This window comes from Panthera onca, chromosome C1 (assembly GCF_046562875.1).
Source record: "Panthera onca isolate mPanOnc1 chromosome C1, mPanOnc1 haplotype 2, whole genome shotgun sequence".
In the NCBI taxonomy this organism is placed as follows: domain Eukaryota; kingdom Metazoa; phylum Chordata; class Mammalia; order Carnivora; family Felidae; genus Panthera; species Panthera onca.
Window position 1 is genome coordinate 189,161,168 of NC_138346.1, and position 27,481 is coordinate 189,188,648.

Below are 27,481 nucleotides of genomic sequence, written 5' to 3' on the forward strand. Positions count from 1 at the left end.
AGGTAGAATATGGCCTCGGGTCTGTAGGTGCAGCCAGGCCAAGCTGGGCTCTGTGCCTCCGGTCCGTCCCACTGTTTGGCCCTCTGAGTGACATCCTCCTGGGGTTGGAGTTCGGTGGAAGGGAATTTGAGTATGAGCCGAAGGCCAGATTAACCCGTCTGTCACTGTGGACATGTTCAACACTGAGGGGACCTGGGGGGTCTCAGCAGCTTGGCCTGAGAGGTGACTCCCAGCCTCAGGCCTGCCCCCCGCAAGCTGACCCACAGAGAAATGACGGTGTCATAGCTGTGGCCGTCCTGACTTCTGTGTGCGTGTTTTGCATGTGACAGCCAGGATCTCTCAGGAGGGGCCTCAGTGGCCCCTTCTGGCCCATCTTCCTTCATGGCAGGATCCAGACATGGTCGCCGTGGGTATGAGGCACAGGGCCCAGCCCACAGACAGAGTGGCCATGAACTCATGCAGGGGCCAGACTCTCAGTGAAGTGAGCTGGTCCTGAAGTTCCAATGAGTGACAGTGGAGAGATGCCCCAGCCCCCAAGGGCGCTACAATGAGACCATGGCAGGTGAGCACGGGCAAAGCCCAGGCTCCCCTGGGGCATGTGATTTATAGTGAGAAAATTGATTCTAGCCCCAGATGGAACTGGGTTTCCCACATCCTCCCAGGCTGGGGTAGGATGAGCTCAGTGAGAAGCAGGGCTGAACCTTCAGGCACGGAGCCCAGAGCCTGGAGTTGAGTGGGGCTGGGGTTAAGGAGTGGCTCATCACATCTGCCCAATGCCAGTGGAGCCCCAGCTGCACATCACTGCCCATGGGCTGGCCGGCCCCCCTCCATGCTGGGGGTGCACACCATCCTCCCAGCCTCTTCCCAAATGCACGCAGCTGGTCTCTGGGCCACCAGGGTGGGGAGAGACCAGCTGTTTCCACTGCAGGTACGGGCAGAAGAGCCCCTGGGCACCCAGCTGGGGAGACAGGCTCTGATCTTTCTGTGTTCACCAGCAGCCACGGTGCTATGGAATGAGTATGGGACTTGGGTTCTGACAAATGAGTCCAAATCAGGCTCTGCCTCGCCCTGCTCTGTGACCCTGGAATAGGGAAAGCTTCTGCTCCCTCATCCACTCAATGAGGTGGGGTTCCAGAAGGCCCTCATCGCGGTAACTCTAGAATCTACCAGAATGGGATGTAGGTCAAAGGAGTAGGGGGAGTGGCTTTGGGGAGGTGAAAAAATATGGAAGAAAGAACAAGATTCATGCAGCCTCAAGGCTGCCTCCATGACAAGGGGCCTTAACATTCCAAATGCCCGGTCACAGCGTGAGCTCCCCTAACCCGGATCCTTGTGGTCCGTCCCTGGTGGAGCATCTTCTCCCTGGGCCACACTGCAAACACCTCACCCCGTGCCCGGAAACACCCCCCACCCACGGTTGTTGTGAAGTCTCCGTCTTGATTGACAGACCCTGATCCCATGAATCTGTCTCCCCCTGGAAATCTGGCCGTGGCAGTGAGGAGCAGGGAGAGTAGGATGAACTGGCTCGGAAGCCTGATGCCCCTGCCTCTACCCACCTCGTCTTTGAGATTGGGGGTGGGCTCTTGGCTGGAGGGCTGACAGAGTGTGGGCAAGCTCTAAGCCTGGGCATCCAGGGCCTTGAGGGGGTGGGGCAGTAGTCCCAGCCACTGTCACCGAGAGACATGGTAAGCTCAGGCCCCTGGGGCTGGCGTTTCTCTCCACAGGAGGCTCAGATGGGTGGGGGATGGGTGGGAGACAGTGGTCTCGCTCAGACTGCACAGTGCCTGCTGTGTGGTTGTGGCTCCAGGGAAGAGGTGAGTGGGTGGAGAGGAGCAGGAGCAGGGGGCCACCCTGGGAAGAGGAAATGGACAAGGCCACATCTCTAGGGCCACAGGAATTCCAAGCCCCTGGCCTAGAGCAGCTCAGCTAATTACAGTTTCCCCTAGTTGGTGGGAATGAGGTTCCTAAGAGAGTGCCAGCCTTGGCTGGGACTGGCTAAGGAGGGCAGGGCGGAGCTGGGGAATGGGGGGCTCTGGTGGCCAGCGGCCCAATGCGTCGTCACAGGCCCCCACGAAAGGCCGCCAGCTCAGCCTCCCTGGAGCATAGCATCTGGATCCCAGTGGCCCAGGAGTGTAGCAGACACAGATGCCTGCCAGGAACAGGCTGTGGGGATCGCAGCGAGTAAACAACAGGAGAATCGCCTTGCAAACCACACTCAATGGAAATCTCCCCCACAGCCACATCGCCGAACGCAACCAAAATATTTATTCTGAGTAGCAGTTTTCAGAATTGCTCTCTGGAAGGCAACGCAGACTGTCCAACTTCCCGGGCAGTCCGGCACAGAGGGGCACGCCCTGCCCTCACCCCGAGAAAGCCAGAGCCCATTAGATGGAGACTCAGGTCAAGTTCAGCCTTTGCGGAGTCCCGGCCTATCCTTTCAACACGGTCCAGGGGAGACTAGAAGCATCTTAGGCCCATCTGGAAACCATAAGCTGGCTCCTTGCCTCAGCGACCTGTCACCGCTCAGCTGGAGCTGCCATCCCTGTGGACACACCTGACTGCCCAGCATGTGGGGGAGCAAACCCATCAGCCAACCTCTTGTCCTTGCTGAATTGACAGACGACGGCCAATGTCACGTATTAACCAGATACTGAACCCTAGCTGGGAGATCTCACACAGTCCTCTCCTCTTGTGCCCGTGGCCAACATGAATCCTTTCAAATAAGACCCATAGACTGTCTTTCCAGAAAGGACTTCTAGACTGGACAGGCTTAGCTGACGGTTATTAAGGCTTTCCTAGCCGGGAACACTGCGAGGCTCTTTTGTTTATTTTGTCTTGCGATTCCTCATGGTGGCCTTTCAGGGTGACATTTTCCACAGGAGGGAAGGTAAGCCCAGAGAAGTTAAGAAAGCAGCTCAACGTCACACAGCTAGTGTGTGGCAGAGCCTAGATTAGAGCTCGGGTCTTTAACACCCTATTCTAGTGTTCCTTATCTTCCATGGCTCTGTTGCACTTCTCTATCATTGGCTTGTCACGAGGATTGGATAGGAGGGCACCACGAGGCATGTTAGAGTAAACGCAGGGCTCCCCGTGCATGCTTATTTTCGTTACGACTGTCCTTCCAAGAGATTGTTTATTTAGTGCTATGGGATGACTTTGGCCCTGGATGTAGCAGGCAACATTTTTTGAAATGCAAGGGACAGAAACCGAATTCTTCCTGTTTTAAAAAAAGAGAGAGTGGGGGAGGGGAGAAGAGAGGCTGAGTTTTGTCTTATGGTCTCATTTCCCCGGGATGGAGAGATGGGTAGACTTGAGGCATGGCTAGTTACAGGAAGTGATACAATGTCATCAGGTCATCAGACTCTTAGTTTTCCCACGTGTTTCGTTTTGCACGATTTTGTGTCGACCTTGGTCTCACCTGCTTCCTGTGGGCTTCTGTCGCACAACATGACACAGTAGCTATAGGGTGTGGCTCAGGACCACGAGCCCCCCCAGTGGCTCCCGGCCTTCCGCATCCCAGCTAGTAACCTCCGAGAGAAAAGCAGCCTTTCCTCCTAGCTGTTAGAGAGAGAGGAATCCCAAGGAAGGGCTCTGCTCTGGTGGACCCAACATAGGCCGCGTGACAACTCCTGGCCCAGTAGACTGTTGGGTTTGGCCAAAACGAAGCGAAATCGAAATGTGAGTCATCCCATATTGGCACATCCTTTCAACCTTACAGATTCAGAAACTGAGGCTCAGAGGCATTGCATGACCTTGCCATGCTCTTCCGGTGAATTCCTGAGACGCCCGCAGCTGGAGTCCGGCCCCTGTTTTCCCCCTCACGCTGCTCGGGGACGATATTGGGGTCACAGTGATCCTCCCAGCCCTCTTCTGCCTCACTCCAGGCTTCTCAGGGGGCGCTGGGAAAAAAACCTGCAGGCCAGAAGCGACTGTGGCAGGGGAATGTGGGGATTCAAGGGTGAGGAAAACGTACAGGTCACCCTAATTGTGGAGCTCGTATTTCAGTGAGGGAGCTAGTCCTCGGACAAAAACATTACACAGGTAAAAAGAAGTTAGAAATGTTGACACTTTGGGGGCGCTAAAGATGAAGTGTGTGCTATAGAGAGAATGTATATACGTATAGAGTATACGAGAGAGTATACAAGTATACAGAGAGTATGCAGAATGTATACAGAGAGTATGAACAGTGTGTATCCAGATTTAATCAGGGGCCAGGGAGAGCTTTCTTGGGGAGGTGATGTGCAAAGTGAACTAGAAAGTTTGGAGAGGAATTGACTCGGTAAGGAGGGGACGTACAGGAAAAGCAGTCCCAGCAAGGGACGTGGCATGTGCAAAGGTCCTGAGGCAAAGGAGGCTGGAAGAATACCCCTGTGCCTCAGATAGACTGATGGGAAGATGAGGCAGGTGGGGCCACTGAAAGAGGCCATGGAGACCACTAAAAGAAATTTGGGCTTTGTCTCAAGAGCAGAAGAAAGTCATTGAGAAGATTTAAGCGGGAAAGCCTGGAGCCCGTGGGTAGCTGGATTAAAGGCTAGAGTAGAGATTGTTTGGGGTGCCCATGGGAGGGTGGGGTCTGTAAATGAGAAGCCACCAGAAGTCTCACAGGGTCTCCTAGGCTACTCATGCCCAGAACTGCAAGAATTCTGTGTGCTTCAAAATTGGGTACAGAGGCTGGGACCCATGGAAGGTGGGGAGGGTGTCTTTGTTCCAATCGTGTGGGTTAAAGATGAGCTGTTTTATTTACCAGCCCCTCAGGGCTCTTCATCGGTGGGCGCCCACTGGGAGTCTCTTAGAGGTCTGTGTGATTATCAGTGTTTTCCCAACATATTTGACCATGAGAAAGGCTGTGGGGAAGGGCACTCCTCAGAGGTGCTTGAGAAGGGGCTGGATCTGATCCCAATATAAAGCCTCTATCCTGATGCCTGTGGCCAGGCCAGGCCGGGATGAGACTACACACAAGTTAATAGGCCGTTATAAGAAACCCGTCAATGATCAGATCCACTGCAGACTTTTTGGAGAGGTCCTGGGTACCGGACAGGGAGAAAGCTCCCGCCCTCTCTGTCCCCATTCCGATGCCTTCTTCTCCTTTCCTCTCTGGTTCCTGCCCTGAGAATTCTATGTCCTCAGAATATCCCAGTCTCAAAATCAGCGTCCCGAGAGTCCTAGAGAGGCTGTAAGCATGCGTCCCATTGGACAGGATAATGTCACCAGGATAAATAACAGTGTGAAGGCCTTTGCTCGTGTCCGGGAAACAATGGCACACGTAAGCAATGGGTACGCCTCCTTCCTCCACCCATTGATTTGTTTAATGATCATTTAACAAACGTCAGGCCCTGGCCTGGACGCAGGGGACAGACTCGGTGCCAGTCCTCCTGACATTGGGCTGAGCTTATATCTGGGTGGCATTTAATTCTGCTGACAAGCCTGCTTCTGGTTAAGCCAGGGCCACCTTTGGGGAGGTAGGGGGGGTGGGGCGGCTGGTGTCAGAGGGGCCTGGTTCCAAATGCAGCTGTTTGCTCCCGGGAATGTGCCATGCGCTGTGTGCATGTGGATTTCCTTCTCTGCATATGACAAGTGACACTACCTTCTGCAAGGCTAGGTGAGCGGTCAAGGAGGTCCCATGTCCCTGGAACCCAGCACGTTCTCACCTTCTGTCTTCCCTACTAGGATTGGACCAGGCAATTTCTGATAGTTTAACTTTTCCCAAACTAAACATTTATATACCCCCTCCCCCAACACAATGCCACATGCAATTTAGAGTCACAATCCAACCTGATTTACTTGTATGTAGGGAGTCCTCAGAAACACCCTGCCAGATAAACCTTCAACTTTGAGGAGCTAACGGAGCCTTTTTATTTTTTTATTTTATGTTATTATTATTATTATTATTATTATTATTATTATTTATGCTCAGTTAAACTGGATACGGGCTCGTATTTTAGGTTTGCTTCAAGCAGTGAAGTATAGTGAGAGCAGCCCCGGGTGAGTGAGTGACAAGGAAATCCAGGCTGTGGTCTGGTTCCTTGCCTGCTAGCCACCCAGAGCACCCAGCCCTTCCGAGCCTCAGTTTCCCCACCTGTGAAGTGAGGGTGACAACCTTTCCCTCCCAAGGTTGCCGGAAGAACTGAGGGAGGGACAGAAGCAATTAGGAACAGAAAGCATTGTGCCTGAAATGCCTGTCTCCCCGAAGCTTCTCAGCACTTCCCCCTGTCTCCTTCCACCTGCGACCACCCCTCTGGCTTCTGGGAGACCCTAGCCATTCCTGACCCAGCTGTTTGGCTCCAGTTGCCCTGTGGTTAGAGCACCAGGCCTGCTGTTCTGGGAAGTCTCTGTCTCAGGCTGGGTCCCTAGGGAGGGTGCTGAGCCCTGTTTGGTGTGGGGAGAAGACGGGCTGGGGAGGAGAGGGCGGAGGAGGGCCAGCCCGGGGGAAGTTGGGTGAATGCTGTGTCGTGTTTTTCAGATATCTCCGTGTCCGCAAAGCGAGAAACGCGGTCTAGTCTTACATATTTTATATGTGTATGTGTTCCCAGTACATTTCCTTCTAATTTTTAAAACCATACGTAACGTCAGGGACATTTAATCCATATGGTTCTGATTCCTTAACACTTAAATCATCCAAATGTTGTTTTGTGGGATCTATTTGCAAATCTCTTTACATAAGCTTTTAACTCCTTCTTTCTCTAGGGCGTCAAGGTATTGAGCGAGGGCTCTTTCCCCCTCCAGGTTTCCCCTACCCACCAAAACTGGCCAGAGGCCTTGACCACCCCTGCTCGGACACCAGCTGTTCGGGGCTGGGTGGAGCCTGGAGAGAGAGGAAGAAAGACAGGCTGGGGTCCATCCCCCAGCTCCACCACTTCCGGGCTGTGTGATCAAACTCTTGATTTCTCACCTGTAGAAAGGGACAAGGGATAAACATCTTAGCGGGGTGTTAGAGGAATTAAGCAAGGAGATGTAGAAAGCCCATAGCCCAGAGGAGTCGTCTTCCACAAAGGGAAACTTCCTGTGCACCACAGGGCAGTGACAAGGCAGGAAGAGGCTGTGGTGGACTGTAGGGTCATTCTCGAGGAATCTTAAGAGGGCATCACCAGGTGGAGAAGTTGAGTCAGAGAAGTGAAAAGGAATCCTGCCTGTGGGACCGGTGACCAAGGCAAGAATGGAACAGTGACCATAGTGGCCAGGAGGGCGTGAATGGCTGATGTCAGGGGGTGTGGGGCCCAGGGCTCGGGTGGGAGTCTGGAGGGGGTGGCTCCCCAGCACGTCCCGTGTTCAGTACCTGCCCTGCGTGTGCCAGGGAAGCGAAAGAGGACCCCGCAGGACCAGGCAGGCCATGGAAGGAGGGGACAAGGAAGGTGGCCCTCCCAGACCTGGCCTTTTCCACTGATAAGAACACCTACCCAGGCTTCAACGTCCAACTCAAAAGGCACCTGCTCTGAGTAGCCTTTCTGGGAAGACTTGTAAACAGCAGGCCCTCCTGTGTGCTTTCCTAGGCTTGGTCTTCCTTATAGTAGATAAGTAGATAAGGCTCTACTTATCTGGGATGAATCTTCAGGACCCGTGCTGAGGGCTGGGCACGTGGGGCTGGCTGAGGGGCATTCCTAATCCAAGAGGCCCTCCCGCGCTGGTTGAGGCCGACCCACATTGGATCCAGCAGCTTTGTGGGAAGGCAGGGTGGAAAGAAAGATGGCACCCGCAGGAACCCATGGCTGTTGGATGTGAGACGGGAGGCCAGCAAGGGGGATGCAGATGTCCTCCTGGTGCGGCACAGCTCCGAGGTCCGTCCCCATGGCAGGGGCCCACGGGCCAGCTCTGTTCTGGACACCACCAGTGTCTGTACCCACAGAACAGGATTTGTTTCTCTGGCAATTGCAGACGGAGTGAATCCCAGACAGAGCCGAGTCTCTGGGACGGGAGAGCAGATGCCCAGTCTAAAATTAGGCTGCTGAATGCAACTTCATCTAGGCTGTGGGAACTGATCTGCGTCTTACACCTGCCGTCGTGTAGCAGTGGCAGAGTGGGGCCCCTGCCTGCCTGCAGGGGCTGTGCTGTGATGTGACAGCCAGCCGGGGGTCCAGCACTCTACAGTCTATCTGTAGTGCTTTCCTACTCTTTCTCCAGTTCACTCCTACAAAACCCCTGAAAGCGCCACCCCACCTAGGCCTCAAGAGCTGGGTCTTTCTGACTTTGGCACTGAAGGCTTCCCCTAGAAGGTTAAATAACCTGTCAGTAGCATCCCCACCAGTGAGGGTCCAAGCACGTCTGGAGCCCAACTCCAAATTCAGGAAGCAAGAAGGCCCCCAGGAATGAGACCGAGAGAAGTTAGTGGGCACCTGGGGGAAGCCGAGGAGGGAAATCAAGGAAGATCTCTTCCTGCCTTTTCTCTGTCTACCGTTCCCTCCTGCACTCAGGTGTCCTTGGACTCTTTCATTGCTTGCCCAAACTAGGCCCTGCTCCCCGAGAAAGCTGTGTATCCTGGAGGCCTGCCTCAGGGGCCAAGCCCACAGCCACCGCCTTCGTTCCTTTCTCCTAAGCTACAGTTCTCACAGTGGCCCCCCAAGGCCCCCAAGTAACACAAGACATGTTCTCACCTCAGGGCCTTTGCTCTGGCTCTTCTCTTTGCCCGTAAGGGTCCTCCCCCAATATCTGCACGACTCCATCCTTCACCTGCTTCTGGCCCTTGCTCACATGCCACCTCCTAGGCCAAGCTCTCTCTAGCCACCCTATTTAAGTCTGTGCCCCGCCTCCCACCCCTGTGTTCCCGAGCCCCTCACTCCATTCTTCCCGTGTTTTCGGCAGCACATACTTCCGGCTTATTTATTCACTTAGCTATTCACTTATTTATTCTGTTTCTTGTCTCTTGTGTGTCTCTTCCCTTAGAATGTCTCTTACCTTAGAATGTAAGGTCCGTGGGGCTTTTGTCCATTTTGTTCACTAACATACTGCTACTCTAGGACTCCAGGACAGGACCTGACCTATAGCACATACTCACTGAACGTCTGTTAACAGAATGCGCGTATTGGGGCCAGGTAGAGACAGCTGGGCCCAGGGCAACATCCTTCCTCAGGCCTTCCAGAGGAGAGTCCCCGCTGTCAGGACTGGGGCTGCCTTGGAGATGACAGGGTAAGGGTGTGATTATGCCCCATACTATATAGGGCTACCCAGATAAGTGTTAAGTATTTATTTGTTCAATCAGCATTATTGAGCCCCTGTTAGGTGCTAGGGGCCCACGGAGGGGTGACAGCTAGTGTTCGTCTTCAGGCGAGTGCGGCCAAATCTAGAAGGCAGCAGATGGGAAATTCAGTCTGGAGAGTTGTGGCACAAATGGGACTCTGGATAAGGAATGTGGGCCCCTCCTGAGGTCCAGGCAATTCGGATGTTAGCCCTCTGTGTGAGGCAGGGTTCTCTACTGAAACAGAACCACCAGGAAGAAGGGCTGAGAACCAGTAAAGCCAATGGTACGAGTCCCAGGCTGGAAGCCAGCAGGCTCGAAACTCAAAAAACAGCTGGCGTTTCAGTCGGAGACCAAAGGCTGGAAAAACAACCCAATGTCCCAGCTTGGTAAGTCAGACTGAAGGGCTCCCCCTTACTTCGCCTTTTTCTTGTATTCGGCTCTTCAGTGGATTGGATGAGGCCCACCCACATGGGGGAGGGCAATGTGCTTGGCTCAGTCTACAGATCTGAATTAATCTCATCCAGAAATACCCTCACAGACACACCCAGAAAAGGGTTTGGCCAAATATCTGAGCATCCTGTGCCCCAGTCGCTCTGACACATACACACATACGTATACTCTGGTACATACGTTGTGGTAAGTACCACTAACCGTCACACCCTCCTCCCCACCCCCTTCACCTGCTGTTGGTCCTTCGTCTCCAAGCTCAGACCCAGCTGCCAAATCCACGCGCCCACCTCTCCCTCCCCAGGTCCCTGGCTCGCTCAGCCTGCCACCCTTGGGGACACTGCATCATCTCCCAAGCTCCCCTGACCCAACCCTTTCTCAGTGGCGCCCCACCGGGTGCCCCAGGACACTTGCTGGGATTCTAATCCAGTCAGATTGAAGGTGGGATTGAGGGGCAGGCTGCGGGAAATCGGCGGGAAGGCCTGCGGGAGACAGGCCTCAGGGGGCTGGTTTCCAGGATGGAGGGAGCATGGCTGTGTTAAGTGTCGGGAGTTCCTAGGGGAGCAGTGGGGACCCCCCAGCTATGGGAAGTATGAGAGAAGGCCCTCCAGGTGCTCTGTATGTTGAGCAACTGGTCGGTGCTGAGTACAGACCCTCAGCTCTCCTAACATAGGGAGGCATCAGACACAAATGCTTTATTATTTGTTCGCCAGACACAAATAATACCTATTATAATATGCCAAATGCTCTGCTGATGCACGCAAGGCAAGTTATAGGAACACCGAGATGGAGGCTTTTAATTCTACTGAGGGGGTGGGTTGCTTGGGGAAAAATAAGAAAAACAGCCTACTTGAAGGAGACCCTATAGGATGAGTTTAAGGAAAGTTAATAGGGGAGCTGAAGGGATGGGTGGGGTGGGGGGGAAAGGAAGGGCATTCCAGGTAGAAGGAACAGCATGAGCAAAGGTGTGGAACATGAGAGTTTATCTTGTGTTTGGGGAACTTGGGAGTGATCCTGCTCAGGCCAGGCCCACCTTGCAGGAGGACTTGAAGACTGAAGGATGGAGGTTGGGGTCTCGCCTCCTGCCCTGAGGGGTCGGAAAGGCTGCAGGGGGAGTGAGCCTGAACAGGGCTGGAGCAAGCCCATTTCCAGATTTCTTTATTGTTGTTAGGTGGAGGCTCTAAGAGGTCTCCCTCCTTCCCACATCCATGTCTCTTTCTGGTATGGTCTGCCTCACTTGTGCTGTTCACTGTCACAGTTATTTTCCACATGTGCAAGCCCTCTCTAGAACCAGACTGTCCGATGCACAGGCTCCAACATGCCTCACTGATCTTGCTTTGGGACCTCTTCCCGACCACCCACTGCCCACCCGCCCCCCCTTGCCCTGGGCCGGCCACACGGGCAGTAGCAATCACTATAGGATAAAAGTCACAAGGGGAGAAGGCTTTCAACCCATCCCAGAATTTCCCTCTCCCCTCTCGCTGCTCCTGAAACCCTTTCTCTTGTCTTACCTGTTACTGTTTGCCTTGTCTTTGTGTTTATGGGTTATGATTAAATTCTCTCCCCTCACTTTAGGAGCTGTTGTCAAAGATTGAGTCTTATGCATCAGAGTCTCCCCCAAAGAGCCTGAGTGGAGGTCGTGGGGCCCCCTTTACTGAGCACCTACTACATGCCAGCTTCTGCTCTTGATACTGAAAATGCGTTTTCTCCTATAATTTCACCAGCTCTCATTTAATCTCTGCAATCCTTTCCTGAGACGTGTCATCCTCCCATCGTATAGCTGTGAAAACTGAGGCTCAGTGGAGTTAAGTGGCTACTAAGTGTCAGTCAGGACCTGCACCCAGACTGTCTTAATCCAAACCTTAGAAGTTGGTGTGCTACTTGCTGTTCCTCCCATTGGCAAGTGCAAAGCCATGTGCAGAGTAAATATTTATTGTTATTGACGATCTTGCAAGTCAGTCCCTGGGCCTGCAGAAAACCTGTTCTCTAGCTGTCAGGGGAGCGTGTGGCTTGACTAATCTTCTGATTTCCTGGAACCAGAGGCCCCACCCTCCCCACCCCACGGGAGTCCCCTGATATGCTGGTGAAGAGCCAGAACCAGGCAGACATAGGACTCAGGCAAGGCCAAGGAGTCAGTCTGAAGTGTAGGAAAGGAAGATGCTTTTGTCATTTGGGGAAACCTAGTCAGTGGACTCGAGGCTGCTTGCCCTCTTATAGTCATTTACTGGATAGGATGGCCAGAGGGGCAGAAGTCTGTCCTCAGCATGCTCTAAACACCTGTGACATTCCTAGCACTAAGATGTGGTTGTGCACAGAGCTGCAGAATTTAAAGACGCAAACAGACAGAGGAATAAAATGACGACATATAGTGGGACACATGCCAAGATAGTCTGTACCAAGTGCTAGAGGTTCATTGAGAAGCAAGCAGCCAATGCCACCTGGGTGGGGGGGGGGGGGGAGCAGGGAGGCCTTCATAAGGGAAGTGGCCTCTGAGCTGACCTGGAAGGCTGAAGGGGAGCTGGCCAAGCAGGTATGAGTGAGGGGAACAGTACAGGGAACTGGATGTGCAAAATGCACGTGGCAGGTTCAGAAACAATGAGCGATTCTGCATGGTGGGAACAAAGGGCAGATAGGGGTGGTACAGGGGGAGGGGGGCTTGGACAGGTAAACTGAGGCACACTTATAAATGGCGTTAATACACAGGGTAGTTTAGCCAGGCAGGACCCACCTGACTTTGTCCTAGAGAGTTCCACCTGTGTGGAGAAGGGATTGTTAGGCGAGGTGGGCATGGGGCCAGGGAGCAGCCTGCTGTACCTGGGAGATGGTGGTGACTTGGCCTGGGCAGTAGGCATGGAGAAAAACTTCTGGCTTCAGGCGTGGGGTGCTGGGGGCCCCCATTAATGAAGGCGAACCCTATGGGAGAAGGATTCTAGGTTGCCATGTGGGAACAAACCACTGCTATTATTTTTTGAGCACCTAGTAGGTAGTAGATACTCTATCAAGGGCTCCAGTGCAGTATCTTTCAAAGCTTCACAGAAGCCCTTGGAGATGAAGAAGTCAAAATCAGCAACACCGTGTAATATGCCTGAGAAAGCATAGAGCTGCGATCCGAACCCAGGTCTATGTAGCTCTGAGGCCCATCTGTTACCCACAGCATCAGGTCAAGGATGACGTACATGCCCCACTGAGTCAGGAAGCTGGAAACTCAGCCCGCAGGCTGGGGAGAGAGGTTGGAGCTGAGTCTTCTGGGACCCCGGGAGGTGGTCTTCATAAGCTGTGAGAGTCCCTAGGTCTCTCGGGACCTAGGTCTCCCTAGGTCCCGGAAGAGGGATGGCAAGTCTCCGGGAGAAGTGAGGACTGAAGTTTCATGTGTACAACTGATCCGTCGAGACAGCACCTACCACATATACACACGAATGCACACAAACACTGCACACGCACAAGTGGTAAGACAACACAAAGCATCTGAGTCCAGAAAATCATAGCCACAGGGGACGGGCGGTGGAGAGGGGATGGCCAGTAATTAAGTGCAAGGCCTAAGCATAAATAACCTGGAGAGCCTACAGGGCGGGTTGCTCAGCCCTCCCTGGAAAGCTTTCCCAAGAACACTGTGGCAGTCCCCGGCTCCTTAGGAACGACAGTGTGTTCCCAAACTGTATCTGTAATTTGGTTGTTAGGAGCTGAAAACAAAATTTCACAGAGACACAGCCTCCTAGGTGACAGATCAGATGCCACCCCTGTCCTCTGCTATAATCTCTTCTAGCCTGGGAAGTCTTTACAGTGTGATGTTGGCTTTACAGCAGAACCAAGCCCTGTGTGTGTGTGTGTGTGTGTGTGTGTGTGTGTGTGTGTGTAGCATTTCCATGGAAACAAGCAGTCAGCGATCTAACCTGGGACACCTGGACCCCAGCCTCCCTGAATTGTTAGCCCAAGAAGTCGTAGAATGAATCTCATCTCCCACCTTGTGTGTCCCCTGCCCCTCCCCAGGCTTGGCAAATAGCAAGGTAGCATTTAAAAGCAAGATGCCTGGGGAGGATCTATTTACCCGCCAGTGTCCATCCTTGGATGGAGCTCCTAGAACACAGGTTTGTGAGTCGAATGTTCCCATAACAGGGAAGGGGCCTGATTCATCTGTCAGGAATGAAGGAATGTGGGAAGGCCCCAGGGGCCAAGCTGGGAATTTCTCAAGACCTGGCCCAGTTGTATGCTGGGGATGGGCTGATAGGAAGGAACTGGCACCTGGTACCACCTGCCTTCTAACCTGGGGATCCATCCAGCTACGGGGTGGGACAGGTGCCCCGGGCCCCAGAGTAAGTGTGGTGGCTCACAGAGCAGAGTTGGGCTCAGTTGCTAGCCTTGAAGCATCCGGTGCCCTGAGCCCTGAGGCTAGAGTCCTGAAGACCTTCCAGCCTCTGGTGAGAAGTGGCACTAAAATTGGGGTGGGAGCTGAGTCTCAAGGTGGGGAGAGGTAGCTTTGATTGTGGGAGAAGCTGGGTGAAGACTTCCAGGCTGACATTTCCTGGCCTGGAGGCTGGCCACGGATGGATGGGGCCTGTGTGGCTCGCAGGGTAGAGAGCAAGATCTTTGAGGGTTCGGGGGAATCCAGTGTGACTGTATCTGGCACAACTTTCCTTCATCCCTTCTCCTCCACTTTGTGAAGGCCAGCTCAGAACGGTGTGTCTGGGGATTGGGATGAGGACATCCCAGGCTGCCTCGATGGGGCTGCACAGGATGAGTCTGGAGCAGGAAGACGAATCCCAAGCTACAGGAAGTTGGAACAAAGAAGCAGTTCAAGGAAAGAGCTCCGGCAGGGCAGCCGTTCCAGGGGTGAAACCCTGGCCCAGATTCCCAAGCAGCCAATCCAGTCTAGCTGGGAAGCCCACCTTCCACCCCAGCCCCTAGCCTGGACCCCTGGAGCCCCAGCCACAACTCTCTGTTGGATCGTTCTGCCCCTCCCTGTATTTTTGTCTTTCAGTTTGCCCCCAAGATCATTCATTCGGTTAACAAGCATTTGTCAACTTGTCAGTCCTGGCAGGAGAGAAGGAAGTTCCTTGTAGCTCCCAATCTGGAGAGAGGGGAGATCTCTCCCAGCTGACTGCAGTGTGGGGATACAGCTGCATCTCTAGAGACAGGAAGCATTGGGCTGACTACGGCAGCACAGGAAGGTGACTGAATCCACAAGGAGGTTCCCATGGGGCAGGGCCACTCCTCAAAGCTGGGGGAAGGCATCATGGGGCCGGAGCAAGGCTGTCATCTGAGCCTTTGCACGAATGACAAAAAGTCACTCCTAGGGGCATATGAATGATGACAAGATGTCCACTTTCTCCCACAAGAGCTGTTCCCACCAGAAATGGTAAGCAGGACAGTGGGGACAGGGCAGGAGTGGCGTGAGGGGCAGGGACCTGACCCAGGGGGCACCCTGTCCCACCCAATTGCCCTAAACAAGGGAGGGACCTGTATCACGGAGAGCAGGCTCGATTCAGGGTGCAAAGGACAGCAGGAGGACTGGAGACCTCATTTCAGACAGAAGAGAAGTCTGTGCAGAGATCCAAGGAGTGAAAGCTGGTGCCAGGTTGGGGAGCAGGGGGCACTGGGCAAAAGGCACGGAGGGCCTGGAGATGTAGCCGGTCAGTGGGGCCTTACACGCCTGCTCAGGGAAGAGGGGACGAGCCAACTACAGCTGAGATCTGGCCCTGGGAGCTGTTGGAAGATGGAGAACACTGGGGTGGTGGTGGTCAACAGAACAGCGGAGGCGTGGCGGTTGGCCAGCAGGTGTGCAACTGTGCATGTGAGTGTGCGGCCCGTGTCCAGCAGCCGCCCCACCCCCACCGGCACCTAGGAGTGTGGTGCCCTCCATTAAAGTAGTGGTCTGGAAGGGGACTGCTTGCTCTGACCTGGCTTTGGAGGGAGGGTGGAGCCTCTGCAGGAAGCTGTTGTATGGAGAAGGCACAGAAATCCCCAGCGCCACTAGCCCTGTCCTATGGGTCCAGGTGGCCTCTGATCAGACAGAACCCATGCCCTTTGATAGGCAGGGCCTTGAATTTGAGGGTGTTGCTTTGGAGCCAGAGGAAGCCCTCCCTGGTCAGCGTAGTGGTCAGTCACCTTGTGGGTCCTTAAGCTTTCATGACCTGGAGGAGTGCCTTCCTCAGTTGGCACCCTGGGCACTGAGGTTGCCTGGCTCTAGTCCTGACTTTGCTCCCAGTCGCCATAACCTCCTGAAGCTGTTCCCTGCCAGCAGAAGCTAGGCTAGAGTCAGCCAAACCCAGGGTCGGCCCTGGTTCCGCAGAGTTGAACCGGGAGCAAATCACCTGACTTGTCTGAGCCTCAGGGTGCTCAAATACAGATCCTGGCTAGGTCTCCAGTACCCCCACCCCTCGCCATTCTGCTCCCTTGGGAAACAGGCCGGTGGGAGCCTGGGGCAGGGGTGGGGGCGTGCAAGTGCGCTGGGGACTGGCCAAAGCCTGGCCCAGTGGACCTCAGGTCCCAAGCCCTGGGATCCGGCAGTTTCTGGCAAAGTCAGGCCACTGGGAAGCCCCGGGGTGCCCCCTACCCCCATCCCAGCCCGGAGCCCAGGGAGGCCCTGGCCAGGCCCGCCCCGCCCAGTGCTCGGTAGGGCGTATTCCCGCCTTGGGAGGCGCGGGATTCCCGGAGCGGGGCTGGCACCGGGGGTGGGGGTGGGGGGAGCTAGGAGGGGAGCGCGCACCTTGGGGACGACGATGGACGCCCGCCCGGCCGCACCGAGGCGGGGCGCCAAGCGGCAGGGCCCGGGCGGCGGCGACCGGGGCTTCCCTGACTGCCCTCCCCGGAGGGCCCGGGAGGAAATGACAGCGCGGGAGCCGGGGCGGGCGCGGAGGGAGGGGCGGCGCCCGGAGTGACACGGCCTGTCACCGAGGCGGCCGCCACGCAGACCCTCCCGCGGCCGCCGCGAGCCGGGGATTCCCCAGGCGCAGACCCTCCGCGGCCGCCGCGGGGCCGCCGCGTCCCGGCCCAGCGGGACCCCGGCCGCGGTGGGGGAGGGGGTGGGGATCCCAGAGCGGCGGACCGCGGGGCCCCGGGCACACGCCGAGGCCGAGCGGGCCGGAGAGGCGCCCCGGGCGGGCGCCGGGGTCTCCCGGGCTGGGCGACAGGAAACTCTGGGGAGTGAATGGAAAGAAGTGGGTGGTCCGGCCCCTGCGACTTCCCCTGACATCACTGCCCAAATAAGGAGCTTCCAAGCGGCCGCGGGGCGGCCCAGAGCCGCGCCCGCCGCCGGCGCCCGCCCGCCAGCCCGCCCCGCGCCCACCCCGCGCCGCGTGGGCCGCCTGCGAGCGCCCGGGGCACCGCCGGGCGGAGCCGAGCCGGGCGGAGCCGAGCGAGCGGGCGCTGCCGAGCCGCGCGGAGGCCGGGCGCGCAGCCCAGCGCAGCCCAGCGCAGCCCCGGCGCAGCCCAGCCCGGAGCAGCGGAGCCGCGGCCGGCCGGCAGGTAAGCAGCGAGCGCCCCGCGCGCCGCGCCCCGCCGCGGCCTGGCCGCCCCGGGGCCCCGCACGGCCGCGCGGGCGAGCAGCCCCGGCCGGGGCCGGCAGCGGGCGGACTGGCGGGCGCCGCGCCGGTGGGAGAGGGCTGGGCGCGGGCGCATGTGCAGGGGCGCGCCGGTGCCAACTCCCGGGACCTCTGGGACTCCTCCGTAGCCCGGGGTTGCCTGGTGCACGCGCTCTCCGCCTGTGTTTCCCAGACGCTACTTCTGTCACCGCCCTGGGGTGACACGAGCGTTCCCGCGTTCACACTTCTCTCGCACACCCGCGCCTGGCACAGCCCCGCTCGCCGTCGGCATGCGCAGCCCCCTGTGCCCCGGGCAGACCCTCACCCCGCCACGCCTCTCAGGCCCGGCGCTGCCTTTCACGGTGGGACACAGCACACCGGCGGGGACTGCTGAAGGGCTTTGGCAGCCCTGGCCACGCTTCCCCCTGGAGGCGGTGGCAGTTTCAGACTGTCACCGCCGACCAGCCTGGTGCTCCTCTGGTATATTGGGAGTGAGTTAAACAACGTAGCTCTGGCTCTTCCCGCCCCCCTTGCAGAATGGCACCTGGCACCGGGGGTGCAGTCTAGGGGGTGCTGTACCTGGCATGGTCGGGAGGGTGTGGTGACTGGCAGGGAGCTACTCCCGGCCTCACAGCATGGGTGTTTCCAGAGCAGCTGCCACTCCGTGGGCATTTCTCTGAGCACCCTCCCCTCTCCTCAACCAATGCAGGGTTCCAGGAGTGGTGGCGGTGGGCAGAACAGGTGCAGATGGTGTCAGCCACCGCTTCTTGCAGGGGGCTCTGTGCAGCGGCTGCGATGGCTTATCTATAAACTATGCAATGTTTTCTTTGACGGTTTGATCAAGGACACGGTGGAAACTGATCCAGTCAAGTTAGGAGTCCGTCACTTAGTGGCTCTGGGCAGATTCTTTAATTTCTTTCAGGCTGCATTTTATCATCTGAAAACTGGGGATGAGGGTCCGCAGAGGAACGTTGTCAGGGAGAATTGAGATCATATAAGCGAGAACGTTTGGTAAATAGAAAGCCCAGTGCACATGCCACTTACCCTGGTTTGGATGATTCTGGGCTGGTATTTGCCATGGCTCTGCTCTGTGATTGAGGGAGATCGAATGCCATTGCTATTCAGTCATCTGCAAGAAAGGGGGCACTAATAAGTGTCCTGTGTGTCTGCTAACAGATTCCCCAAAGTGTGTCCTGTGGAATATTAGCTCTGAAAGCTGCACCGTGAGTAAAGGTTTCCCTGATCCAGTACGTCTGGCAAATTCTGCAAGCTCTCTGTCACCCTTCTGGCCAATCACAATCCACACTGGCAGATTAAAGGTTCTGAGAAGTACTGCAATAAAAGAACCTGTTTAACGTTGTCAAGCCAAGCATTTCCCTAGCTGATCCCCAGCCCTTTTCAAGTTACACGTGCTTGCTCTCTGAGGAAACAGTGTTTCTGGGGCTACCAGCATTGATGGCGTGGGATTCTGCATTTGCAATCAACTTTGAGAGCCAAAGTCTAATTGCCTTCTTGAATTAACAGTAGGCAGAAGCTCAGAGAGGTTCAGTGGCTCACCTGAGGTCACACAACTGAGCAGCGGCCCAAGATAGTGGTAAAACAGGGACGAGAACCCAGACTCCTCACCTGGTGTCCTCACCCCATTCATTCAGTTACGTCCAGAAGTTGGTAAGTCTCTTTTGGAACCAGTTTTGTCACTTTATGTGGGCACTCTGCAGTGTATATTTGACAGATACAAAGATTTAAATGAGTAATTGATGAATGAACCAAATGAAGATCAGATGGCTACTGTGTGTCATTTGTTTTGGGAACTTTAGCACGTAAAGATGTGGAACCCAGGGCACCTGGGTGGCTCAGTCCGTTAAGCATCAGGCTCTTGATTTTGGCTCCGGTCACGATCTCACATTCGTGGGTTCAATCCCCACATCGGGCTCTGCGCTGGCAGTGCAGAGCCTGCTTGGGATTCTCCCTCTCTCCCTCGCTGTCTACTCCTCCCTCTCCCATGCTCTGTCTTTCTCTCTCTCAAAATAAATAAATAAAATATAAAAAAATAAAAAAGATGTGGAACCCATGGTGAAGAGTAATGGTATCAGCGTCATCATACTCACACATCAATTTCTGAACACAAATCCTTCTCTCCCTGCACACAGACATGCTCACGGTCTGGATCACACATATGCCCCACACATCCACACATGCTCCTACATATGCACATGCTCACCTGCTTCTATACACACACACACACACACACACACACACACACACTCCTATGCACACACTGTCACACACATGCATCCTGTTATGCTCCAGGCTGCAGCCAGGCTGCACTCATAGCCATAGGCATGTCCCCTTGTCCACACATCTCCAGAACTTGTGGGGGTGCCTGGCATCTGCTTTCCAAGATGGGTACTGAGCTTATATAGGAAGCCCTTGCAGGGCTAGTCCAATGTTTGCATTTCCCCAGCGTTGTTTCATTCCTTCCATCTGCCATACTGATCTCCCCACCTTCTTCTTCTTCTTCTTCTTCTTCTTCTTCTTCTTCTTCTTCTTTTTGGTCAGCTATCATTTGGTCACACATGATGTGACTGATACAGCTCTGGCTTCTGTGTTTGTGTTAACCAACCATCAAAGCTCTGTTAGGGCAAGGACTTCGTGTCATTTGTTTGATTGGAATCCCCAGCTTCTAGCAGAACGCCTGGCACAGAGGAGAGGTTCAATAAGCATTTATTGAATGAGTGAGCGAGCAAACGACTGCTGGCTGCTGGCATGGCTGCGACCCAGGCCAGCATCCAGGGGGATTCGCTCAACACGTTTGCTAAGTGCCTGCTGGGTCCCAGGCACCTTTCTAGGGATTACGGCAATGCAAACCATTTAATCCTCTGTTCCGGGAGCTTACGTTCCAGTGGGAAGAGAGACAATGAATGGTAAGATAACGCTGAATAGTGATACACACCACAAAAGTGTGACTGTTAGGGAGAAATGGAGGAAGCTAAAGATAGGGCCCAAGGAGTCTTCTCGTGAGGAGTTGACATCTATCCCGGGATCTGAATGACGAAGAAGTGACAGGCATGCAAAGATTTGGGGAAAGAGTATCTGAAGCAGAAGGACAGCAGGTACAGAGGCCCTGCAGCGTGAAGGAGCTGGGCTGAGGGCCCGTGGAGAGGCCACACTTGCAGTTCGTTGTTGACCCCCCCAAGCACCGCTGGGAGGGGGCAGTTGCCGGTGTCCGATCTTCATGGTTCAGTCACGAGAGCCAAACTTGGTGTGTGCTAGGCTTTGGGGACAGGGCTGCCTCTGCCGCCTCAGAGGGCTGCCCTCCCGTCTTGTCTGCCCCCACCCCTATAAATGAGGGAAGACTTGGGCTCCGAAGGCCCCTTCCAACTCTGCCATAATAAAAATTTGATGCCCTGTTTGCAGGAGGTTCACAACAATTCAGGTGGTCCATCTGGAGGGATTGTGAATTACTTGCGCTGCTTCCATTATTAATAACCATGATGTCATACATGTGTGTCGTTCCTGGTCGGCTGCAGAGCCCTGTCTCCTGTTATCCCCTCACTCTGTGGGCTAATCTGCCGGTGGGGGGGCGGGAGGGGGTAGGGTCTAGGAAGGAGGGTCTGGGGGGGCGGGAGGGGGTAGGGTCTAGGAAGGAGGGTCTGGTGGAGCGGGAAGAGAGCTTGGTCACTGCCATTACCACCACTGCAGGTTCATTCAAGCCACTCCTCCAGCCCCTGAATCCTTGCTTCCTCAGCTGCACAGCAGGATACAGGAAAACCTACCTCCTGAAGCCCTGGGGTATGAAGTGAGAACCTGCATGTCCAGGGCCTGGCCCATAGTACCTGTTGGCTCCCATTTTACAAATGAGGAAGTCAGAGTTAAGAGAGATTGTGGCTTTTTTGGGGTCCACTTCTGTTATCTTCACTCTTCCCCGCTCAGGGATGATGGGTGCATAGTAGACTCTGAATAGCTATTTTGTTGAACGCGTTTGCCTCAGGTTGCACATCTAGTAAAGGGCATACCTAGGACTCGAACTCAGGCCTTGGGGCTCTAAAGTCCTTTTCGTAAACACCACACTGTTTGGGAGTAGTTGTCGTGGTTAATAAAGACACATCGTTGGACCCCATTTGTGGATGATCAGAATTACTGCTGCTTTCTCGAGCATCCTAGAGTTGTAAGGTCTCCGCTTCTGAGGCACGGTGTTCTTTGTAAACGAGTCCGTGGATTTCATAAGAAACATTTTGGAACCCTCTGGAAGAAGGTGTGGATGTGAGAAAATGCCCTCCTGAGGACCGAGAGCATGGCTCTTAACCAAGGGCAGCCTTTGCTGTCACCTGAGGGGTTTTTAGCAGAAGAGCTCCAAGTACTACCCCCAGATGATTCAGAGCCTCTCAGAATGGCATGTGGGCATGTGGAGAAGTGCCCTGTGCTAGAAGGGCAGCCTGGGGATGAGAAGCCCAGCCAGCTGGGTGCCCAGGAAGTCTGGCGGGCCCTACCTCTGCCTCCAGTTTCCGTGCGTCCTTAGTTGTGACTCTAACGCCCTCGACCCAGGCCCACACCAGGTGCATGGTGACAACATGAGCTATAGAGCCCCACAGACCCAAGTCTGCATCTCCTCCTTTCTAGCATGTTCCTTGGCCACACTCCTTAACCTGTCCTAAGCCTCGCTTGCTTGTCTGTAATGTGAGAATGCTAACACTTACCTACGAGGTGGCTGTATGGATTATAGGAGACCACCTCTCAGGCATCTTATGAGATATCTGTGCCTGGCCTGTAGCAGGTGAACAGCAAACAGTAGCTTCAGTGATGAATGTAAAAAATTCATGATAATGATAAAAACAGTGACAGGATTTGTGAATCAGCTACTGAAGGGTTCAGTAAAAATGGACCAATTTGCTCCAAACACCAGACTTTCGAGTCTGGCACACTGCAGGCCGTACTTGGCGGTCTGCGGGCTAAGGAGTTACCAGCTGTGCTGTCTTCCCACACCTCGTCATTGGGGGCTGAGTGGGGACCAGGGCCGGCATGCCTCTGACAGATCCATTGGCTCAGAGAGGGGGCTGTGAGGTTTGGAGGTCAGTGTTGATGTTCAGGCTTGTGATCAACCCTATCAGTCTGCTCTCCCGCCGCTGAGGCCAATGAACAGGGCAGCTGGGGGGAAACACCTGGCTTGTGGGAAATGCAGGCGGTGCACGAACCTCCTCTGCCATTCATGCATTTACTCACCGACAGTGGACTGTGTCCTCCTGTGGGCACAGCCCGGGGCTAAGCCCTAGGAGACAGTCTGCCTTCTCAAGAAGCTCAGAGTCTCACAGATCCAACCATTCACTAGCCACGTGGCCATAGACAAGTTGCATTTCTTCTCCCGATATCAGTTGCCTCGCCTCTAGAATGGGGTTGTTCTGGCTACTTTACCAGAGGAATATTCTGTTGTTTGAAGGACCTGCCTGTCTCCGGGGTGTGAGGTTTTAGGGTCTCTACTCGAACGGTCGGGCAGAGCACGAGGGGTTTGGAGCCAGAAGAAACTCCACTCTGCTGCTGGCTCTGCCACGTCCTTGCTGTGTGATTTGCTGCATTTTTTAACTTCTCTGTTTCCTTTTTCTCACTGTATAATGTGGTTATGACACCTTTGTTGCAGGGCACTATGCGTGTTAGGTGAGATGATGATAGAGAATCTGGCTCTCAACGAATGTGACTCCCATTTCCTTTCCGTCTGGCTCTTGGCTCTACTGTCCTGTGTGTTGCTGTTTTTTGGAGAGTCCCCTCTACCCACTGCTGCCCAAACTCATCAGGTGCCCAGGAATGGGCACGGCAGGGGTGGGGTGGGGGTAGGGGGGCAGACGGCCAGATTGGAAGTCCAGGAAATAAGCACGTGCTTCTTGGTGAAATGTGGGCATGGGAAGGTGTTTCCAGCCCAAGAGGAATCAGGACCAGGATGCAGAGCCAGGAGTCCTGGGTTCTGTCCTGCACCCACCACTGGGTCACCATGTGTCATTTGCCAGTTCCCTCCCCCTCTCTGGACCTCAGTGTCCTCCCTGGGGCCAGTCTGCAGGATCCCCTGGCTTTCTTCCTGCTCTGAGAGGCCTGTCGGCTTTTGATGTGCGAGCGGAGCGCCGAGTGGCCACAGGAACAGAGTAGGTTGGCTGGGTGTGGGGATTTCACCAGCTTTTTCCAGCCTGGGCTCGGCTGGAATCGATTGTGCAGAGAGGCCGGCACACAGCCCCTGGGCCAGAAAGAGACTGTGGTTTCTAACTGACAGAGCTGCTCCCGGAGAGGAGGCAGGTGAAGGGACATTAATGGCATTAAATTAAATTAAAAGAGGGGCATTGCTCCTTTTTTTTTTTTCCCTTAAAGAAGGCCCAAAAGGCTCAAACCACCTCCTTCCCCAATAGCTTTCCTTTTCTTTGAGTTAAGCAGTGTGTTTGGCTGGGAAGAGTTTGTTTTCAGGTCACCTGGAGGGACGCAAGAGGTTTGCAGAGCAAAACTGAGCATTTAGATATTCATTTACCAAGTATCTGTTGAACACTTACCAAGTGTCAGGCACTGTTCTAGGCACAGAGCTGCAGCAGTGGTCAAAACAGACAGCAGTCAGTGCTCTCCTGGAGCTTAGAAACCAGCAGAGGGAGGCATACATTGCAAAAGGGGCACCAAAATGTGTAATATGCCAAATGGAAAAAAAGCCATAGAGGGAAATAAAGCAGGGTAGGAAGCTAGAGAATGCCAGGGGGAGGGATCCAGGGGGCCCTCGTTTGTAGGATTGTCAGGGAAGTTTTCACTGATAAGGTGACATTTGAGCAAAGCCACGAAGGAAATGTAGAACTGAATAGACTAATTTGAGAAGAATGTCCTTTTTCCATGGCATACATGGAAAGATCCAGACTTCTGGGTCTTTAATATGCAAGATCTATGGAATGATCTTATTTGGAGCTAACCTGGTCAGCTCAGCCAGGCAGCTCAGACTCTGAGCTATCCTGCTCTATATACAGGATACCGAATCTAATTCATGATTGTCGTTATAGCAACTCTAATAATAATAACAGTGAGCTGGATAGGACTCTAAGTGAATTGGGCTCCGGGCCTGTCCTCAAAGGCTGTCTTATTCTAACAAGGTAGAAGGTATCACCTCCATGTTGCATCTGGAAACTCTGTATATGGAGTGACAAGCCCAGGCCATCTTCCAAGTGAGGGGTAGAGTGGACCCAAAGTCGACTTTGCATCGGACACCGTGTGTCTCCTTCAGGACCACTGGGCACCCAGCTTACCACTTTGCAGGTGGTAGGGGATAATATTTCTTGAAAACAAAATAAATCCATAGACTAAGAAAGTATGACGGCTAAAGCAACGTGGGACTCTGGACTGGCACGGAAAATGGACATTAGTGGAAAAACTGGGGAAATACGAACGAAGTCTGTAGTTGAGCTAATAGTAATGTACCAAGATCAGTTTCTTAGCACAGACAGACCTTGGTTATGTAAGAGGTGAGCATTAAAGAAAACCGGGTGAAGGGTATAGGGGAACTCCCCTCTGTCTTTGCAAATCTTGTGTCCGTATGAGATTATTCCAAAGCTGTAAGTTTGTATAAAAATAAGTGAATAAATCCACATATACGCCGACCACTGGCCTCCTCGGGGTTACTGAGGGAAGTCATAAAAGGTCATTAAGTAATTGAATCCCCACTGTTATTAGTCACCCCGAGTGTGCTACCTGGAGTTGCCTGTGTGAGAGAGGAGAAGCAAAAGTATAAACCGGCGTGTGGCATGATGCTAGGGGAGAAATGTTCTCTTGGAGGTATCTCCCCTGGAGACTGCCCCCAAATGAATTCCTAGTATACCGTCTGACCTACATTTTAGGCGATTCCAAGTATGCCCTTTACACGTGACGAAAGTTCACCAGCTCATTTTCGCCTGATGCTACAGCAGACAGATGGAAACCTAGTTTTATCTGTGGAGCTGTATCACGTGACTGTATGAATCGTAGTGAGTAATGGCTGAGAAGGAGTGGTGCCAGGTAGTGAGAACAGAATCGGAGAACTGGAAGGGCTTATTACTGCGAATCGGGTTTTCTTTTAGGGTGGAAAACATTTACGACCAGCGAAGGGTGTCTTCTGGGTCGAAGGAAAGAGCCTGCGGTCAAGGGATTCTTAAGGTTTGGTCCCTACGTGCTGTGATTCCCCATTCCCAAAACACGTGAGCTGGCTTCGGTGGATCTCTGGAGACCCTCCGTCTGAGAACCTCTGAGCCCAGAGCAGGTGATTGGCCCCGGCTCGCCTCACAACTGCAGAGCACCATGACTTAGCGTGCCTGGGCAGCTTGGTCTCCTAGGTGCTTCCAGAAGGCTCGTGTCACTCCACACGTTGCCTTGGTGTGTGGGCATTTGGTGTTGCCCTGGAGTACAGGAGGGGCAAAAGATGCTCAGACGGGGGACAGGAAACCATCGTCCTAAGTCTATCAGAAAGCGTTTCATGTTTACAAGTGTAGGATGGCCCTCCGAGATGGGCTCTTTATTTTTCAGCGGGCTCTGATCTTGTAAAATAAAGAACTCCAGCATTGCCCACGGCGTGCTCCGTAGAACATAGGTGCAGAGGGGTGGAAAGATGTGTTACAGGGAGAAAATAAAAGTGTTGCAGCCACGTATCATAAGGGCTGTATACTGCAGGACTTCTGGGTCTTTAATATGCAAGATGTGCATTGGAAATGTCCAAAAAAGTGTGTGTGGGAGAATGTGTGTGCGTGTGCGTAGAGGCGGGTATTATGTGCAGTTTTCCAAGCTTGACTGATCAGAGAATTCACATATAGCTCATATAGATGTACCTATAAGACATAAGACATACGTATATGAATATACGCGTGAGGAATGTATGTGTATATACAAGGAGTAGCTGGACTAGAGTTTCATACGGAAACATTTGGGGGAACACTAGAGTTATCTGAGGTCAAAGCTGAAAAAAACACGAATGCTAAATTGTGGCTCTAAAACTTGGTTCTGCATATTAGTTTCAACATGTCAGTTTCACACATTTTTTTCCTATTTTGTTAACTTAATTTCTTTTTTCTCAGAAGAAAAGTGGCAACTCGCATGCAAACGATCCTCCCTCCTCCCCTCCGGGTTGTGTTCATGGGAGACAGAAGTAATGTCATTGAAATGAGGGTAACCAAGCCCATGTGACCACTCAGCGGTGGGCCTCTAACCCAGAAACCCACCTGTGACATTGGTGTTTCTAGAGCTAAAAAAGAACCACATTAAAAAAATGCCACTATGGGCCAAAATCTGGTCTTTGTCAAGTCTGGCTTTTGCATGTGAAATCTGCACGTACACAGGTGTGTTTTTCACACTGAAAGGAGAGCACTGTTACTGGTCCGTGTGCCTGTCCGTGGACGTGCCCGGGTGGGTGAGGACACATTTTGATTTGATGACTGTTTCGAGCTAGGCTGATCCTCACAGCACCCCCAGATCGCAGCCTTTCCCCACTCCATGTTGCCCCCAGGGGAGAGTCCTGTACACTGCCTGCCTGCCTTGTCGAGACCTTCCAGCAGGGCCCCACCTCAGCCTCCGTGTTCCCTGACTCCCGTCCCCACAACCCAAACCCTGCTCTCCTCCTCCAGGCACATCCCAGGCATGTCCACATCCCATCCAAGGTGCAGGGTCCAATCCCATTCTGTGATTGCCTCTGTCAGAAACTGAATTTCAATTTCCTCACCTGGTATTATGAGAACAATGTGCTCTTAAAGACTCCACGAATAAAGTAAGGGAGACATGGCAGAACGAGGAAACATTTAAGGTGGGGGAGGGGTCCTTTCTCTACGGTTTAGCTTGGGGTGGGGAAGCCTCACAAACATCTCATTTGAGGACAACATCTTTGGTTCAACTCATCCCTCAGACCCTGACCTGTCCCACATCTGAAATGTGTGATCTGAGATGTTATTTGAAGTCTTTAATCCTCTCTTTCTCTGGCCATAAACATGGGCGGAAGCTACCACCTCCCTCTTAGGGTGTCGATTCAGTGCAATGAAGCCTGTGGGGAGCCTAGAGCAGGTCCTGGTGCATAGAAAGCTACATGTTACTTGTCATCGCTATTTCTGAAAACTCCATCAACTAAAAAACAAAACAAAACAAAACAAAAAAACAAAACAAAACCAGGCAAGTCTTTAAAAGTGTGCAAAAGATATAAATAGGTAGTTCACAAAATAGCCCATGAACGTGGACTAATGCTCTAGCTACCAAAAACCGAAAGATTGTGCGTTAGAATGCTTACAGATGGCAACAATGTAAAAACAAAGAGAGATCTAGTGGTGGCAGGGGTCAAAGGGAACGCGTGAGCCTAAATTGGTATCAATGCAAATGAAAAATGTACATG

The 27,481-nt window shown here is 53.7% G+C and overlaps 1 protein-coding gene across 4 annotated transcripts in view; it reads left to right on the forward strand.

Moving 5' to 3' along the window:
* HIVEP3 (HIVEP zinc finger 3) overlaps nucleotides 1-27,481 on the forward strand; it is a 469,065-nt gene that overhangs the window by 322,760 nt on the left and 118,824 nt on the right. The window contains exon 1 of one of the 4 annotated variants that reach the window (XM_060625316.3): nucleotides 16,621-17,077. The exons of the other annotated variants lie outside the window; for them this stretch is intronic. The gene's annotated coding sequence lies outside the window, so the exon portion shown is untranslated. Of the gene's footprint in view, nucleotides 1-16,620; nucleotides 17,078-27,481 lie in introns of those variants that run through there. 4 annotated transcript variants of the gene reach the window in all.